Source organism: Triturus cristatus, chromosome 5_2 (assembly GCF_964204655.1).
Source record: "Triturus cristatus chromosome 5_2, aTriCri1.1, whole genome shotgun sequence".
In the NCBI taxonomy this organism is placed as follows: Eukaryota; Metazoa; Chordata; class Amphibia; order Caudata; family Salamandridae; genus Triturus; species Triturus cristatus.
The window spans coordinates 547886836-547901670 of record NC_140588.1 but is presented as its reverse complement, the minus strand read 5'-3'; the positions used below and the strand labels follow the sequence as shown (position 1 = coordinate 547901670).

Below are 14835 nucleotides of genomic sequence, written 5' to 3'. Positions count from 1 at the left end.
TATCCTCGGATCCACCCCCTCCGCATGGGACAACACCTGGAGGCCCCCCCGCCCTCGTAAACCCACCAACCAACCCCTACGGACCACGCTCGCAACTTCGGCATCATACTCTTCTCTTCCCTCACCATGAATCACCAGCAGACTGAACTACAGAAACGCGCTCTACGCCGGAACCAACAAAACACTCCTCCGCAAACTCCAGACTGTCCAGAACGCTGCAGCCAGACTCATCCTTGACATCCCACAACATGACCACATCACTCAACACCTCTGCGACCTCCACGTCGAAAAGAATAACCTGCAAACTGCTGACACATGCCTACAAAGCCCACTCTGCCGACTTGCCCTGGCCACGGTTTCCCCATCCCCAGGGCCAGAGCGGGTGGCAGAACCTTCTCCTACATCGCGGCCAAGACCAGGAACAAACTCCCCCTCCGCATCAGATGAAGGCCAACACTGCACCCATTCAGAAAGTATCTCAAGAACTGGCTCTTCGAATGACCACGGAGCTGCTCAACCCCTGATTGATTGATCCTGACTTTTCCCATTATCCCCTTGTCATGTTTTTTAACTGGTGTTTGTGATAAACTGAAAATCTGGCAGCTACTGCTTTTGCCACTGAGACAGGAAACGTATGCAAGTTCTGGAGCAATGATTGAAAGATTAGAGGGGCAGGCTCGGCTCTCATTTTAGGCAAGTTTTCAAAATTGCCTTCAACGTTTTGAGTTAGAGTTTGGACCAATGTGAATTAAAGCGTCATCCACAATAGACTGTGTATCCTTCTAAACACATGAAGGCAGTAGGACGTGCCTGCAGGTGGTGGAAGTCTTCGATAGGTGTCAGTGAACCAGAAGCAAATGACGCATCCTAAGTGGGAGACCGTCAATGGGGTACCTGTAGGTGAGCAGGAAGTGGAAAGATGTGGCTGTGAGAGTGGCGGGGAGTGATTGTATTGCTGGGAACAAGCAAAGCAAGATTTGTGACCGACCATGATCACCCTGCCCTCCAGTACCCATGATGATCTGCATCAGTCTAGCTTTTCCCGATTAGAGCAGAGACCTAGAACACAGAGGAGCTTAATTTTTCTTTACTATTTTCTCTGTGAAATGTTTATTTTTCCACATCAAGTCTTTTCTTCACATTTGAAAGCCATTTTGCAAACCCTATAGAGGCATAACATGTTAAAGACTATGATGGGTCTCTCCAAGCTAAAATGTGTCTCCTGTCATCAGAAACTCAAACTAGTTCTAAAATGGCTCAGTGGACCATCTACTTCAACTGACCAAAGAGAAAAGGGGAGTGGGGGGGGGGGGGCAAAAGCTAAGCCTACGTTAAGAATTGAGTAAAACCTCAGTCTCCCCCCCTTTTTCTACTGGAATTCTTCTGTTAGCCTGGTGGATCCCTGAGCCATTCGTCAGCCTCAATCATCTACTGTTCGGCAGCCAGCACTAGTTCATTACTACTCTTAACAAGCATTGACATAGCCAATAGGTCTCGCTTCGGGACCTTAGAAGTACTTAGTTATGCAGCACAATATCCTTGGTGCAACAACATCAACTGTTGCATGGCTAAACACTTATAAGGTCCCAAAGGTGAGACCTATTGGCTATGCCAATGCTTGTTGTTAGCAAGAAACTAGGAACACTCTTGATGCACGATTGTTTGCACATCTACAAACAACGGCTTTTTCTGACAGAACGACGAGTGGTAGGATCTCTTTCCTACATGGCTTGTATTTTAAAATCCATGCTATTTTAGAAGCCGCAAGACATGGCAAATATGCCAACAATTTTTAGAAATGCCTTAGCATACTTTTTATTGCACTACCAGTAACAGATGCACAGCATCCATGTCCCGATAGATCAGTAGTCTTGTCACGTGTGCTTAAAGCAAATAGATATCCAGTGCAGTACAAAGGGGGTATTTATTGAAATCCATACAGCATTCCGACAAAAGTTGATTGTCATCACCTAGGAATGGAAAATGTTGGTGTTTCGAAAATAATTATTCCTTTAGGGCATGCATATTAGGTGGTATTCTGATGATTCAGCAGAGTAGAGTGCGCTGTCCGCCTAGGAATGGTCCGCATAAAGAGTAGGTCGTGTTGACTAGTGTAGCTTCAGAATTCTTTGTTAATTTTCTCTTTTGTATACATATAATAATGCTGACAAATGGTTTACATGTTCTCCACACGTGAGGGTTATTTTGGGGAATGTACGACTGAGTGTTGTCAAGAAGTTGTGGAAAGAAAGCTTCTTACTCAACCCAGAGGGGTTTTGAAATACTCGTCTTGTTTTGAAATGTACTTGGATTCTATTGTTTCTCATTAACTGTACTATATTTAGCAAAGCCGGATTAGATCAGGTTGGGATGCAATCTTATAGATTGTCCCGCCAATGTCCCCTCTGGCGACTGAAGTGCTTGCCTGTTCAGACGGATTTAAAAACGAGCATTGGCAAAGCCAATAGGCCTATGGGTGAGCTATTGGCAGTGCAGCAGTGGAGGTCGTATATAGGAAGTCTTTTGGGATAGTGAATGGAATGGGTGTAGCTCAGAACGGTAAAAGAAATGCCATGAAGCAGCCAGTGATGGCTGCATCGTAGCGCTTTTTTTCCTTTTTGTCTGTTTGTAGAGGGGAGAAGAAACTTATGGGGTGGGTGTGTGGGAGAAGAAACTGATGGGGCGGCTGAGGTTAGATGAAACCAGGAGGGATTAGTAGAAACTGGTAAAGCACGGCAGTGGATGGGAAGAGTAGATACAGCGACATCCTCTGTTACATGTGCTTCGAGCGTTTCACAAAAGTGGCCAGATGCCACCACTGTCGTATTGCATACAGCTGATATTCCACTGCTACTGGCACCAAGATCGGCACCAAAAATCCCACTCAGGAGGAAAGTCAAGAAGCCAACGTGGCATCAGGGATCGGTATCCAGCAGGTGAAGACAAATGTACTATAGGTCTGTGACAGTGTGCACGAGACTGCCTCTATTCACTATTTTTTGTGCAGCAGCGAGCCACTCATCTAGCAGAACTTGAAGAAATCAGCCTGCTCTACTTCAGCCAGGACAGTGGGCAGGAATTGTTTTGGAGCTGCTGGCCAACTGTAGGCCTTGCACATACATCTCGCTTACTGAACATAAAAAATGTTCATGCATTGTACGGTTACCTTAATAATGAATGAAAGGACTGAAGGAATAGAGTACAAGTGGTCCCACCACTGCCTGCATCGCTGACATGTCTTCTTGCATGCATCAGGATGGCTTAGTGAGCTAATTACCACACACAGCAGGGTGTGTCAATGAGCTATTCACCATCACTGAAATGCACAGTTTCAGGCAGGTGCGAGTCTGATTCCTGGAAAGAAAAATTCAACCTTCCGTCCACTGTTGGCGCTCGTGGAGCAGCACTGCTACAAGAATAGTATCTGAATCACAGCACGAGTAGTGCACGGACACTAATATTATTCAATTTGTGCTTGGTCTATGTACGACTACGAAAAGGAAGCAATGCCTGGCAAGCGCAGCCCAATTAGAAGGCAGCAAAGAAAAGTGACAAAGATGCCAAGGAATGGGAAGAAATTGGCGGGCTCCAAGCCCATATTCAACACAAAAGTCTTGCAAGCGACAGCGCATGTGCTAGTGCATGCTCAGGCAGGCGAGACCTGAAGAGAGACTACTCTTGCGATTTGTGTATTGCAGATGCATCTCACACTGCTTCTCCATTACTCATTTCTGAGTTTAATATATCCTCGCTTCCCCGACATCTACAGCCCTTAAACACCAAGACTTGTCAGTCAGAGATTTAGAATTATCATGGCAGAAGCAAGCGTCTTCTTTGTGCCTTCCTCCACACACTACACATTTTTTTGCCTAAAGCACTGTGAGTCTCAAGGACCTCCTAGTTATTCAAAAAGCAGCTCAAAACGGTTTTGTTGCTTCAACTTCACAATCTCCATGGCAAACCATTACAGGTAGCTCCGCAACCTAAAAGCCACTTTTAGTAAACCAGCGCTATAGGAAGAAAATAAAACTTTACGTAGTCAGACGTAACTGTGGTAAGTCAAGCTCATCCATAAGAATTTCCTGCTATAGAGGAAGTATGGATGCACTGAGCTACCTTGGCTAACCTCGCTTTTTTTTTTTTAGGAAGGAAGATATTCCACAGCGGCAATAGCTAAGGAATTGGATTCCTGAAATACAATCAACAGCCTTTGCCAATACATTCTGGTCTATCTTTGCGGAGTTCTTTGAGATGCACATCACCATTGGGTGCTCTTTAGCATTTGTTGGACAGGGCTCATAAATGAAAAATCAGAATAGGCATATGTAGAAGATAGTTATGTTTGTCTTTTTCTGGATAAAAAAGGTTTGGCAAAGTTTGAAAGTATCTTTCTTTAATCTTAGCTCCCCCACCCTGCCCGTGATCTGTTTATATAAATGTTCAGACGCTGTGGTTGGAAGAAACTTGAAATGGACAGATATTTAGATGTCTTGTATCCTGAGTTGCGGGCTTATAAAGTGACTTCTACACAACTGAAGGGCAGTATTCAGTAGAAAATGCTAAGCGCCGAGGCTGGTGCGGAAATGCAGTTTAAGGGTTGACAGTGACTGAAATTAGAGTTAGACAGCGAGTTAGAAATGTGTGGGGGGGGCTATCACAGTAATTTGAGCATGAGAATCTCAGAATCCGTGGACAGTGGGTGAGCTACCCAAGACTGACCGAGACCATCGCCAGAAGCAGGTGAATGTGCTCAGGATGTGGGCTCCACCATTTCCTCCGATGCCCAAAGACCATCCATGTAAGTAGGACGCTTCAGTACGAGTGAATCAATTTGCATGCAAGATTTTACAGTGGCGAGAAAGGCATTTGGTAAAGAGATGGGTACCAGTGCAACCATTCTACGGGAGATCGGGAAGCAACAGGGGTCATGTGAATAATCTGACTAACGCTACTAGTAAAGATGGTCTAAGTCGGACGCAGATGAACAGATGTATATAACTGGTGCCGGGGCACATCAGAACCAGCCATAGGCAGTTTATTTGAAATCTGTTCCAGCACTGCTGTTAGATAATAAAACTGTGTAACTGCACTATTGGTAGCAAACTGAAAGACTGTAAATAAATCTGACCATGCCCAAAAAATTACGCAGCAGTAAAATGCGCAAAGGGTATCCGCAGCAGGTGGTTTTCTAAAGAGAGCACAAGTGCCTGTAAATGCAGAGACCACGGATTATGATCTTAACAGAGTGAGAATACCAGGAAAAGGTCAGTAAAACTGACTACAATTAAATGTAAATAATGCAATGATAGGCATTTAAGTAGTGCACAGCAAAAAATAGGTCACCTCTTTGCATTTAATAGCAGGCAGTGTTATTACAGAGTACTGGTGCTTGTTTTATTTATACTGCTGAACGATTAACGGCTGACAAGCAGCGAGCACTCAACCCACTGAGCTGTTTCTTCAACATCATGAAGTGATCTATTGAAATAGGTTTGAAACAAAGATTGTATAGACCATGGCTATGTGGTGTAGTTTTTGCATATGGTGGTGTGGGGGGGGGATGGAGGGTCTGTACAGTAACTTGGGGTCGTGAGGTGTCGGTGTAATAAAAGTACAGGCAGAAAAAGACAAAGCAGAGTATTAAACCAGACAAAGGATCGAGGTTCTGGGGGTTGCGGTCTGGAAAACGGTGGCTGCAAGCTTTTTCACAGATATGTTGAAATGCGGCCCGAAAAAGGCGACGGTTAATAAAGACATGTTGGGGATGCGCACACAGCCATGGCAAATGTAGGATCGGATATGATGAGATCCATAACTGAAGCAGATCCCCTATTCCCTCCCCTGCTCCCTTAGAAGATCTTCATTAAAGTATAGTGAATACACGTAAACAAAGGCATGTGTTCCACACAAAATCACGTGAAAGGCGGACATTGCTCCATAATCAGAACTGGATCACATAAAAGAAGTCAGTGAAAAAGGTGTTCCTCAAAGGTCTACATCTGGCCCCAGACTTTGGATAGTAAGCACCGTTTTTCGATTGAGGGAGGATGATGTTTAGTTGTTAGCAGATACGTGTACAGTGCCCTTATCAAGGTGGTACTAGATGATTGAACAGGATTGTTTACTCAACACAAATTACAACGGTTTCGTAACCTATCGAGAGACGGCTTCTGGTCTACATGAACCCCGGTTTTTATTGGACTGCACTCGCATTCCCGCTTATGCCCTGACGAAGTTCATTCTGAACGAAACGCGTTGGCTGAGGCTTTGTTTCAACAACTGAACTAAAATAAAGACTTTTTTGTATACCAACTACGGACCACTTGGTGTAATATACTTACAAACTTTTTTGGTAGTGCACCACCCCAAACCCCTTTCGAATAGTAAGCACTGTCGCCAATAAGAAGGATGTGGCGCTGTGGGCAGTGTAGGCAGACTGGATGCAGACTTCAGAACTGACGAACCAGGTTTGAGTCTTGGCATCACCACAGCATCCTGTCACTCTGGGCAAATCACTTCATCTCCCTGCCTTAAAAATTAACAAGCATTGGCCGCGCGCGCGAGACGCCATATGTGGTGGGGAAGAAGCAGGAGTTGTGTGTGCGCACGGCCAAAGCTTGGAAAACAAGCATTGGCCGCGCGACACGGGTGGAAAAAGTCAAAGCTCCAGATGGCAACTCGGGCGCTAAAAGCTGCCAGCTGCACGCGCTCGCGTGAACGCAAGCGCTAGGCCGTGTGGCAGCACTTTCAAAACCCGTACACTAAATGTCTCAGCCAGACCAGCGCATGCGCTGGATCAGGCGAGACCTAAAAATGGATGAGCATGTGGACATTAAGAATATGGTAGTTATTGAGGACGTTAGATCTGTGCTCTGTGTCAAAATAGCAAGACTATAATGGTCCATTTCAGTCCCTGAACAGAAACACTACAGCCCATATCTCTACCTGATAGACCTAAAGTAGACACTGTGTCAGGACTTGCTTTTTCTGAAGGTCTAGACTGAGCATATATGGGGAGATCTGAAATCAAGGTATACAACAAACACTTCTTCCCAATCAGTAATTTAATGTAAGGTAATATATCCAAGATAAAATACAATTGTCCCACAGAGCAATGGTTTTCAAATGTCATCATCAAATGTATAAATGATGTTTATAAATTAGTTTTTTGGTATCAAACATACATCAAAAAAAATGTTATTTACCAACATACTTTAAGAAATCAATATTTAGCACATCAATTGTTGAGGAGCCCCACTAACACGATGAACACCAAATGACGTAATATATAAATCAATTAGTAAAACATAACAAGAAACGGAACAAATTTGTCAAAACAAATGGACAATAAACAAAAACAATAGCAAACAAATACATACACACACACACACCAAATTGAAATACAATGTTTGCTCAATAAGTTAAATACAGATTTCAACAATAAGAGAAAGTGCCGACGTGCGTTTCGGAAGTGGAATATACACAGGAAATTCCTTCATCAGGGCGCTGAGAAAACAAGTAGTTCAGTGGCAGAAGGCTATCTGTGTAACATGCACTGTCACAGGATATGTAGTGCAGGGGGCTCTGTATCAATACACGTTTTCAAAAGGTTTTCTAGATAAGAGTTTGAAGCTGGCTCTGCTGGAGGGAACTTCCCTATGCCACTTTTTCAAACGTTCCAAAATCAAGTGCATCTAGGTGATTTATCCTAGAGGCATCTAAAGTTCCAATAGTAATGGACCCGCTGTAGTGTTCAAAAAGGGATAGCCAGGTCCTGTATGTTAATGCAAAAATTACGGGCGTCCCAGCCGGGACTCCGACTCCGTGGGCTGTCCGCAATGTTAAGAGCTACATCCAGCATAATAAAAAAATAGAGAAACCGCTATGGGGAAGTCTCTTGTAATGGATGATTTCCTCCAAAATATTTCTGGTTTCGGCATCCGTCCAAGGCATAACATGTTAAAGACTATGATGGGTCTCTCCAAGCTAAAATGCGTCTCCGGTCATCAGAAACTCAAACTAGTTCTAAAAGGGCTCAGTGGACCATCTACTTCAAGTGACCAAAGAGAAAAAGGGAGTGGGGGGCAAAAGCTAAGCGTACGGAAAGAATTATTTTGCTGGACTTCTGTTAGCCAGATGGATCCCTGAGCCATTTGTCAGCCTCAATCATCTACTGTTTGGCAGCCAGCGCTAGTTCTTTACTACTCTTAAACATGGATGAGAATGTGGACATTAAGAATATGGAAGTCATTGAGGACGTTAGATTCTGTGCTCTGTGTCAAAATAGCAAGACTATAATTATCCATTTTGGTTCCTGAACAGAAACACTACAGCCCATATCTCTAGCTCCTAGACCTAAAATAGACACTGTGCCAGGACTTGCTTTTTCCGAAGGTCTTGACTGAGCACATATGGGGAGATCTGTAGTCAAGACCTACTCAAGGCTTAAGCAGACCAGACCAACAAAGTGTTCTTACAGAAAACTGTAAATATATTGAACACCATATCTATTGCATCTGCCTTTCGATACTTATGTATCAAAAAACAATGTGTCATCAATAAAAGGCTATCTGTAGCAGGCTACGTAAGTGTTTAGGACTTTGGCCTCAGAGCCAAGAAGGAAAATGTAACATACCAGAAACACTCAGGTTGCATTTAGTGTTGTAGACTCACATGCTATGCACTCTTGTGCCTTCTAGGGTTAGGTTAGGATTATTATTATTTGTTTTTTTATCTAAGATGAACTAAAAACATCTGATCTAAACACACTTTGTGCATGTTTGACCATGAAACAAACCTGCAAGTAAAACTCGCCAAAGGGAACCGAATAAGTTTATATAGTGGTTTATAAAATGTTGGCGAGGACATAGGTAAAGTATGTAGCTTTTATAATGTAAGCTTCTACATTGATAAGGAAGAATTTGGCGAGTTGGGTTGCTGCATTCAGGTGTGAGAAAGTATGTTTACACATCTTGTATTATAAACACCACTTTGTTCCTCAGCACCTGCCTCCCACCAAGATTACCCCACAAGATAGGCTGGTCCTGTAAGTTGACAATGAAAGCACCAACAATGGAGGTCGGCAGGAAACAGCATGCACATCTCTTTTTAGTTTACAATCTTCTGTGTAACTTGCACACCTAAGTGCGGCAACAAAGACACTGCAACACAATTAATGCATCCCTCTGGCCCTTGCATACAAATCCAGATACTTTCTACAGACGTCATGCTATAAGGATACACTCTAAAACACCACACATAGCAAGATCATCCATTATGGCATCACGGCCATGCAACTAGGATCAAGTACTACATATTGACACCAACAATTAACATTTTAGAATTCCCGCTAAAGTGCTGCCATTTTCAGGTGATACATTGGCTATGAACATAAAAATAATGATTTTGACAAGGAAAAGCAACTTACCATTTAATGTTATTTCAAAAGCCCCTGTGGATAGGCACTGGCTTTCTAGCATGTTACTCAAGAAGAAAGTCATCAGGCATGAAAAGATCTGAAAACAAATCAGGAGAGTATTCAATAACAGTCATAAATAGCCTAATAACGTTTTAAATGGGGGGTTAGAGGTGTAAAGGCACGGCTGAATTTTTGCTACAACAAAAGTGAGCAGTGCTTGTACACGCCAATAAAGTAAAATAACTGAATAGAAATGGGACCATAGGCTTTATAAGTGATGTGCTGATGTATATAACTTGGTAACAACTAAGCACACTCTCTAGTTGTCCAAACCTATAAAATAAAGTGGTATTTGATGTCGCTTATTCTTGGGTCAGCTGCCTTTTTACTCCATATTTTTCTTTTTCTTTTTAAATAGAGCTTCGGAAAATTAAGGAACCCGTACTGTAAAGACTTTAAAATTATATTAAAGATATTGAAGTCAGCTAGGACAATTTATTCAAGGTTTAGAATTTCCCTCGACTGTTAAGTACTCAGAGATCCGGCAAATAAGAGAGGATCTTTGTACCATATGATGGATAAAAAGCATATTGAGTGTGTCCTTCAATCGTGGGTCCTTCAATCGTAGGTAGTCCTTCCTACTGAATGGCCAGGTTTACTAAAAATGCATAAATCTATGAATCTCAGTCTTGCGAGTACCACTAAGGCACTTGTGCTGTATCAGGAAAAACAATCGCAGCACTTGCCTAATGAACAGATGTATCTAAGGGATGATACCCCTGCCAACGCTGACAGAAGGATAGTTTGCAAAGATATTTTTCTTCAGCCCTGGAGCCCTTTTGAAATATCCACAACAAATTGCTCTGCAGGGACTACATGCCACGGAATGAGCAGTATTTAAAATGTCATAAATATCCATCGGGTACCCCCTTAGTGTGTTCCCTCATCTAATATGCATGTGTACCCTTTCCTGTCTCCCCCTGTAAAGGCAATTAATCCATATTTTTTGCAATTTCAGGATGGGAAACTGCGAAATATGAGTAAATAGCCATAAACTCGCACATATTTAGGTGTCACATGCTGCAGAGCTACCGCATTAATGCCCATTAGAAATTCCTTTCCCACCTCTGTCCCACTTCCAATTGTTACAATTTGCCATCCTGCAGGACTGTCTGTATTCTACGTCTAACCTGAGATAAGACCCAGAAAATGGGTTCATAGTAGTCATTTACGTACTTTTGAGAAATAAGAAAGTCTGAAGACATCAACTTCATGGCAGCTGGGATTCTATAAGCACGTGGGTATAAGTGTTAAATGAAAAAATGTCAAGCAATATACTTCTGTATGTGCACCCACTACCAAACAAGGGTTGTCTGCTGCGCTTACCTTATTTTCTTGGCTCCAAGTCCAGATTCTCGGGGGATCCACTCCAAAAAGGGGAAATGGGTTTTGTCCCGTTATTATCAGTGCAAGTGCTACAAACTTGAGGCAGGATAGAAATGTAGCTATGTGCCTACCAAGAAAAAAACCCATACCTGTTAATAGTTGAAGAAAACTGCTACTACAGCACTTTTTTCTGTAACTTGAGTTAACATTTCTGTGGTGTTTGAACCACTTCTCTTATCCAAGATGCTAGATGTACACACATCAAGGAGTTTTGGTTTGCTTTTGCCCGGTTAGTAAGAATAGCTAGTGTGACAAACGAGTTAAAAAATGCAGTTAAAAAGATTGTGTAAATTAGTATGTGATTAGACTCCATAAATGCATACAAGCAGTGTTTAACAAAAAACAGTATTTTAGAAGCTTCATTATAGTAATGTTTTTGCACCTGTGGTCAAGTTCTCATTTTTTGATCCTTTCGAGACGCTTTCACTTACTACTTAAACAGTAGTATTGTTTAACAAAGTAAACTGCATATGTTTAAAAACAAAAAAAGTAAACCCTTTATCGATAAAGGAACCTTTGTGACGAACATCCAAAAGTACCACAGTGCTACTGTGGAATTATTCTTATGAAATCAACTAACTACCGAAACTGAACTAAAATATTGATATTGCGGAGAATGTAACCACCTGCAATTTCATTACATCAATCAGACTAGGAACGAAATAAAACAGAGGAATGGCTGATAAAACCAGAGTTCTTGCAGTTCTGCAGTGAAAAGAAGAGCCAAGCATTGCAATGACACTTCTGGGAAGTTTGATTTTACCCCGTATCAATAAAATGCAAGTTGTTTTTACATAAAAGATAGGCCTGGGCGGAAAACTATGCTACGCTTGCGGAGTGTGCGTAGGTTGCGCAACTACCCGCTACGCAAATCGCACGTAGTACAGTGCAAAAATGCGTAGCGGACACTTTTTGTTCGCTCACGGTCCTCAACGTCAAGTTGGCAACTGCGAGCGTGGAAAATAAATCTCCCGGTGAGATTCTCAACGCGGGGAGGTCAGGTTTCTCATTGCAAGTGGTCGTGTATGCTCGCTACCGCTCGCGATGAAAACTACCAGTCCGCGTTGAGAAAGCTGCCGCTCGAGTACAAATCTACTCGAGCGGCAGAAAACGACCGCTTGCACTGTGCATGATGCTGTTCACAATGATTGCACAGTGCGGACAAGCATCCGGCACTGTGCAATCATTGCTAACAGCATTTCTCTACCGCACTGCGTAGCTACACGTAGCGCACGTAGCGCAAAGTGCACTTCGCGTAGCTATGCGTAGCGAGAGTACGCGAACTACGGCCAGGGATAACAAAAGACCTGTACATTCAGTATATATACATTGCATGAATATGAGTTTAAGTGTTATTTATGACACCTGAGAAATAACGATACCAGGGGGTATGTTATTTAATCGGGTGAGAAAAATAACACCTATTACTAGTTTGAGGGGATTAACATGGGCATTTTGGTGTTTAACGCACCAAAATCTGCATGGAACGGTAAATAGGTACGACTTTCCCACGTAAAATTTCATCAGGTTTGACCTGCCGAAATTTAACAACAGTTGAGGTAGTGAACATCCGATAATCATCGGAGGGGCCAATACAGCCAAACTCGTTATTTCGAGCTGTGCATTTACACCGGGTGCGCAGAGTCAGAATGAACCAACCCACTAGTAATCAGTCTCAAAGTTTTCCATTTGTCTCAGAGCTAAGCAATATCAAGTGCCTAAAACAAAGACCAGCTCTTACAGATTGTCGCCTAGCTTACCTATCCGCCCTTGCATGGAATGGAAATAGGAAAAATATATTTTATTCCTGATGCAAGTTTTAATACACATTTTTGCAAAATAAGAGAAAATTGTGAATAAAAGCATAGACTTACTTATAAAACTGCAGTTTTTCTCAACGTGGTCATAACATACCAAATAATTACTAAAATGATATGGATATGCCAACAGTGACTGATATATTGCAATACCCAGAATTCTGCCAATAAAAACAACATTCCTCTGGTGTAAGCAAGATAGTAATTAATTTGACTGCAAACGAATTCTAAACCATGGAACGAAAGACATCTTCAGCTTTCCCTCAGAGCTTTGTGAAAGCAGTGTACTGCAAACATCTTAGCATGAGAACACGGGATCTCAGAGTCAGTCTCAATCTGTGCTTTTCTCAGCTTGTAGAAAACTGTACCAAGACAAACTGTGACCTTTCCAAAACACAGTAAATTATTGAAAACAACTTTGTAATCCGGCAGACGTTTGCACGCAAGAGGACAACTAAGTAACATATGGGCACTTTAGTGCTAAGAGGGTTTAGCTATGAGGTGTTATCGTTCAGTGCTTTGATTTAATGAACACCAAAAAAAACCTTGCTATTATTTGTAATATATTGTTTAATCGCCTGTTTTTATTAAACCTGTTGTTGATTTTCATCTTCTATTCATTATACTGAGCAGTTCCAGTATCACAGGACTCCCATTTGTCTATCTTGGGACCATTTGAATTCGCCCAGTTCCAGGTAATTCGGTGCTGCTTGTTATTTTGATTGTGAGCTCTACTTTATGCAGACACTTGGGCACATGCTCTCCGCTGAGTGGTAAGTGCATTAGGCACCAGGGCCTCTGCAGCAGTGGCGTCTCGCATAGGGCATGCTGTTGGGCGGGGAGGCGGGGCGGGGTAGGGGCAGGGTGGAGGGGTAGGAAACTCGGACATACCACCAAACGGAGGAAAGTAACTCCTCCGTTGCGTCATATGTAAGAGTTTACTACCTCCCCACCCTGCCCCTCCCCCAGCACGCACTATGCGAGAAGCCACTACTCTACAGTAAGCAGAGGCGGCCGGTGCAGCTTGTATACGCAGGGGAATCCTGAGGAGCCCACCTTCACTGTAGTCTCTACGAAGAATCCATTTAGGAGAGTTGTGGAGGGCTGTAAGGCTTGCAGAGACACCCTCTAAGTTCTACCACTTTCTTCACCCATGTCTCACTCTGATACTGTGCATCAATTACTCTCGATTCTGAGGGATTTAGAAAAGTAACATGACAGCTCTGTAACTTCGCTCAGGTACGCCAAACCTCGACATGCCTATAAATAGACCAAATCTAAACCCTTCAGGAATAAGGCCATACATGTAAACCTAATTAGGAGCTCAAATTCTATTTTTCCTTTTCACAGAAGGAAGTTGGTGACATTGGTGCTATTAACCTAGGACCGGGGGATTTCTCTCGAGGTTTAGAAATAAAACCTACTACAAAATCTACCCCAATAAGAGGAACAAAATAATTAATGTAATGACTTGGGAGATAAGACTATTTTAGGATAAACTATTAAACAATTTATTTCAAACTAAGTGCTTGAACACTGATTTTTCAAATGAAAGCCCAGAGCCGGCTGCTTGCCATTCTCCAGACAATAAGTGATATGCCAATCTTTATTGCTATTCCCATGCCCATGTCTGGTAAAATTACTTTTAAATATCTAAAGATGAAAACAGCTCAATGTGTGAAACAATAAGAGGAACAAAATGATTAATGTAATGACATGGGAGATGACAGACTATATTATGATAAAGCATTAAACATGTTTTTGATTAAGGTAACCCCTGAGCAGCGAAATGTTCAAAACGAATAGTTTCTTACCTGTCGGTGTAGTTTTGCAGCTTGAAGATCTTTCTGGATTCACTATGCTGTGCATTATTCCGCGATCTTGTGGTTGGGTCCGGATTCGTAGTCTTTTCTTTGTTTTTTTTTTTTTTTTCGTAGCCCAGGTGGGCGTCGACGTACACCATTTGGTGCACCTCCCGTGACGTCGTCGTGCTTCCTGCGGAAGTCCCACCTTTGGGGCGCCATCTTCGGGTTCTTTTTTCCTTTCCTCTTTTTTTTTTTTTTTTTTTTTTAACCCTAGGCGATTGATTAATCCTTCTTGTCCCTTTATCTGTATGTTTGTATTTGTTTGATCTTTTCCATTTTACCCCCTCTT

General features: G+C 42.5%; 1 pseudogene across 1 annotated transcript in view; it reads right to left on the bottom strand.

Annotated features, from left to right (window-relative positions):
* LOC146823294 (selenoprotein T2-like) overlaps window positions 1-14835 on the bottom strand; it is a 124025-nt pseudogene that overhangs the window by 33757 nt on the left and 75433 nt on the right. Inside the window, exons 3-4 of the transcript XR_014962161.1 lie at window positions 10805-10931; window positions 9428-9515 (exon numbers count right to left, since the gene is read on the bottom strand). The product of XR_014962161.1 is annotated as a selenoprotein T2-like (transcript). The remainder of the gene's footprint in view (window positions 1-9427; window positions 9516-10804; window positions 10932-14835) is intronic.